Here is a 5,519-nt window from a genome sequence, read left to right on the forward strand (position 1 = left end):
ATTAAAAACTTATTAAAAGGAAAAACTAAATTGTAAATCTAGAATTTGGTAAAAAGTGTAACTTTATAAAACTAAAACTTTTCAGCTGTTAACTTTAATAGTTCAGTTAATGGTGAACATAACCAGGACAAGACCTTCAGGGGTTTAACTAGGGAGGCAAGGGAATTGGTGAGGATAAAATATTTTTCTGGTTTATTAAACTATTTGTAAATGAGTGCTAAAACAACTTTTTTATAAATGTTCAATTAAACTTTTCGACTTTAAAAGAAGGCCATGTAATTAAATGCATGATAAAAAGGTTTTAATTTTTTTATAAGAACTTTTTTTATATAAACCATTTTATACTTTGTGACGTTTAAAGAAGGTCATGTTATTAAAATATTACAGAAGGTTCTGGCAAGAGGGAATTGCTGAGAAGGGGAATTTTTTCTAGCTTACAATTTTTTACTAATTAATTATATTTTGCGACTTTTAGATATTATTAAAAAACAGTAAAAAGGTTACTTTTATTTTTCATATAGTATTATAAAAAAAAAGCTTTTTTATGTAAAAAGTGACAAGATTTGAAAAAAATTTATTTTTTTGGGTTCTTCTATAGAACTAAAAGTTAAAAAAATTCATTTATATCCAACCAGCTTGTCAGGCTTAATCTAATATTTTAATTCTTAAAAGTAAAAAAAATTAAATAAGTATTTTATAGTTTAAATATACGTTAACTTTAAATAATTTTTAAAATATTGTTAAAAATTATGATTTATTCATTTATCTAAATTTCCCTTAAAATGACACGTGTTGACACTTTTGGCTCGTTAGAAAATTTATAAAGCAGATTATTGGAGTTCTAGTATTTTGCAAAGAATATAAATCCACCTCAAATTATATACCCATTTCGTAAGATTTAGATTTTTATATTTAGTATATTTAAAAATTTATAAAATTTAGAAGTAATATAAACCTTTAAAAGTGGTTTTTAATGTAATAAAATTGAAAGTGAGAATAATATGAGTGTATTATAAATCTTTTAAAGCTAAATCTTCTGTAGAAGAGTATTTTTTATTTTATATACTAATCTAAATTTGCATAGATTAAAAGCTTGTAAATAGTAGAAAATTTTTTGGATAATATAGTTATGCGAATATTTTTTTTACTTGTTTTTAGCTAATTTATTACTTTTTTGGTTACACTGTCGCAAGAACTAGACTTTTGTATATGGTATAGCAAAAAGTTTTATATTATAAACTAAATTATAGCGAGATTATAATTTAAATAAATATAAATATAAAAGCGGGAGGAGAACAGAAGAAGAATGGAATTTTGAATTAATAACAAAAACTATTAATTATATCTTGTATTATCCTTGAACTCTTGCATTACGTAAATAATAAAGTTAGTAGAAATAAGTAAAACTGTCTAAATTAAGTATGCATAATAATATGAAAGTTTTTAAAAGAGCTATAATATCATAGTTTAGATCAAAAAAAAATTAAATATGCAATTCTAGTCACACTAACTTATTTATTAATTTATAAGCTTACAGTCTTATTTTTAGCCAGATACTTTAACCTGATTTTGACCGTTAAATAGAAATAATAACGACTTTTTTTTTTACATCTGAACTGTTGACAAGTCAAACGGTTTCATAGACTATACTTAACTTTATCAATCCTTTGCAAAATACTTGAGCAGCGTTTTTCATTTATATTAACTTTAACTGAATTGTAGTTAACTACTAAATAAAATTAAAATAGCCAACGATAGTGCGTAGATAGTATATCTATTAACAGAAAGAGCTTTGCATTAACTTGGTCGCAGTTAACAAACGCTGAACAGAAAGTTTTGTCAACTCAACAACGCAGTGTATAAAAACAACGCCCCATTGAACAAACGTTTCGTGCTCTATATATAGAGTATTGCTTTGAATAATTTCGAGAAATCTGAGCCAATCATTAACTTTCCAGCCAGTTGATAGTCTCCGCATTTTAATAGACTAGTAAAATTTGGATGCCTTATTGTTAAAACGCAATACGCTTGTGGCTATTTGGAAAAGTTGTTATTCCTAGAATGGCACTATCGCGGTAGTAGCTTAAATGCGTAGATATAATTATACCCAAGGTAGGAATAAATGTATAAATAAATAAATTAGACAAATTATGTATATAACGGTAATTAGGCTGCCCCTGTATACCACACAAATCCCACGCAGGAAACAAAGAGCAGAAAAAAATCCCCTCCTACGGGGGTATGCTATCTCTATTTCTATCCAAAACCAAATAATTGATTAACTATTTGTTATAGTTAATTAATATAAATAAGTAGAGATACCTTTAGGAGACCCACGACAATGCATGGTGTTGAGTTCCGCCCTAACCACTTACTAGATGAATTGGAGGCGCTTATCTGCGAGCGACAACGCCTTATTCGGGTGAATACGGTGTTCAAAGTCCTGAAGATGATAGCTCTTAACAGACTACACCGGCGCATTAGGAAAGAGCTGTTTGGCACAACCGATAGTGGTAAACAAAGTTAAGTAATATATTGGAATAGATGGTAACGATTGCATTTCTTTTTAAAAGTTATTAGGAATACATAAACCTACCGCGTTAAATATTACCTATTATGAGAGACTGCAATTTTGTGGCAGAAAATGATGCTGACTAAGCGACACTTTTTGCTGATCACCTCGATACTTAGTGTGTGCCGCCCTGCTTATTTGATTGCTAATGAAGCGTTTTGTGGCTCAACCCTCCGCTGAGGCCAAAAAACATAAGCAGATCACCATAGTCGGAATCATAGAGATTATAAACTCTTTACCGAGATAGAAGGCACATGGTCCCCACCATGGTACCAACGGGATGTTATTGCAATTACCAGTGGTCATCCATGCTGCCTCATCAACTCTATGGTGGCCCTCGACACCTTTTTTTTGTGCTCTGGTAGAGGGCATATTTGTGACGCTCCCAAAGGCACCACGACCAGCCTCTTCGCAACCATTGGCGAAATAGCTGAGGCGGCCCTACTACGCCTCTTAAGAGCATTTGTTGACGCAAATCACGCCTTGCCAGAGTTCCGATGTAAATTCGCGAGGACACTCTACGGCTCAACAACTTCTTCCCTGGCAGAGTGGTCGAGTTCAGCCTTCAATTTAAAGAAGGCAACAAGTGCCGTCTTTCTTGATGGCGAAAAGCATTTGACCGAATTTGAAATAAGGGATTGCTTCAAAAATTACGCGAGGTCTTCCTACTGTTCTTTTGAACATGATTAATTCTTACCTTAAGGTTCGCGCCTTTGATATACGTGTGGAGAATGCGCGCTCACCCCTAAGGCAACTGACAACCGAGTCACACAAGAAAGCTCTATACCACCCCTACTCTTTACACTTTATGTGCGCGACGTGCTATGAATGTAGTATGCGCCCCTATCATCATATTCCTTGTATATAAATATGTTAAATTTGACCAATACATGATAATCATATGATTTGCATTTTTCGCTCTTTACAAGATATTTAAGGTTTTCAACCATAAGGTGAGGTGATTCTGATACCTTCTTTATATAAAGCGCCTATCGCGTGTTTTCTTTTTAAGTTACTTTTGCTTTTACATGCCATTTCCAAGTCCTGTTTCTATTCTAAGGTCTTTGCTTAAGTTCTATTTCCGCCTGTGCACAGCTTTGATATAGTTGTGCATCAGCTCTGTGCTTGTTTTAAAATCTTAGCTCTGTTAATTACCTTTGCTCAAGGTTAATTAGTTTACCTTTTTTTTTTCTTCGTTATATATTATAACTCTTATAAGATCGCTTTTGGAGCGCTTATTATCGTCAGAGAACCTTACGATCTCCAGTATCTTAACACAACGCGCCACAGCCTCAACAACCCCCACAGGCGGATTGCCTTATAAGAGGATGTTACGACGATTTACTCTTCAAAGCATCTTCCTTATTGCGCCAACCCCTGTAGTATTATCTAGAGACTCTTGCCAACTGGAGTTGTTGAGGAAAATTACTAATGATGCGGGAAAGAGCAGAGCCCTTCTTATCACAAAGAAGCGCACTACACCACTACCGCTGCTGACCTTTGAAAATAAGGTAGTTCCTTGGTGTCCTCAGGCAAAGTCCCTGTGTGTCACTATTGAGAGTAAGCTCGTGGCGGCCACACGTAAATAATATTTCTGCGAAGGTCCAGGCGGCGGTTTAAACCCTACATCCTTTACTTTGTGACCGAAGCAAACTCTCGTTGCGCAACACGAACACGACGCTTGTATGCGTGGTGTATCTGGTTAATCATACATACGCGTCCACTGCCTGGGCCTACAATCACCTGGAATAGTCTCTTTGCTTCAAATGAGAAAAAAACAAGCTGCTACGCCTTATGACGTCGCTCCGTGGTTTGTTTGCAAAAATGCCTTACATCAAGATCTCCAGATTAATCCTCTAGATAACATTTTGCGATGCAAATGCTAACGCCATCTACGAACGGCTCAACCAGCACACCAATTACTGTCAGATTTAGTTAAGACGATGTTTGGGATACCGCACGCTATCGCCGACAGCTCCATTTCGGTTAGGGCTAGGAATATTATTTAAATATATATATGTCTGTATGAGATTGCTTTAACGCGAGCTTAAAGATATGTACGCTACCACACGTTAAGAGATCATAAATTCGATGCTTTTTGCAACTCGATTGAGCACTAGGAATTAAAAAATGCAATTTATGAGAGAATCTAAATATCATACATAATAGTTTTACTCCAAAGAAATTTTTTTCTGAAGATAATTTTTAATTTCTGTTTTTGTATAATTTTCAGTTGTAAGCCCAAAGCAGTTCAGTAAAACTGCTTTGCTCTGTTACTGTTACTTCCGTACAGCGCTTATAGTTGTAATTATTCGTGGGATCTCCACGAAGAAAATTTAAACTAAATTACTTTAATAATCCCTCTCGACATTAAATAAAAGCGAAAACTTATAGTCTTTTGGTTACTTTAGGTTCACTTTACTAAAAGTTTACCATAAAATGCTACTGTATGAGTTAATAAATAGAATTTTTTTTATTTTATATGAAAAAGTAAGGTAAATTCCAAAATTGTATACATTCTATTAAGTCATAAAAATATTAATTATTTACGGGCGTTAAGAGTAAAATAAAAAATTTCTTCGAATGAGAAGGTTTAGGAGGATTGTCTCCCCGCAAAGAAGTTACATTTAAAGGCCATGTCTATAAAAGAAGTAAAACTGCCTATATTGACAAAAACTTTTGTGAAAAATCCGCAGTATATATAAGTATACTGGTAAAAGACATTATTTAGTACCTGCTGTTATCAACAGACACTAAAGCGTCGATCGAGCAACAAATAATAATACAAGTACAATGATACTAATACTATATGATACTATTATACCTGCAGACTCGGATCAAGGCAAAAGTATCTTTTAGTCCTCACTCCCTCTACAGTTTTTGCTCCATTTGTGTTTGGTCTTTCCTACTTAACTTCAAAAAAGTAGTGTACTGTAAAGCTTAGTCT

Source organism: Zophobas morio, unplaced genomic scaffold, assembly GCF_036711695.1.
Source record: "Zophobas morio isolate AGI-343-1 ecotype UQ-CSIRO unplaced genomic scaffold, CSIRO_AGI_Zmor_V1 ptg000182l, whole genome shotgun sequence".
NCBI lineage: Eukaryota > Metazoa > Arthropoda > Insecta > Coleoptera > Tenebrionidae > Zophobas > Zophobas morio.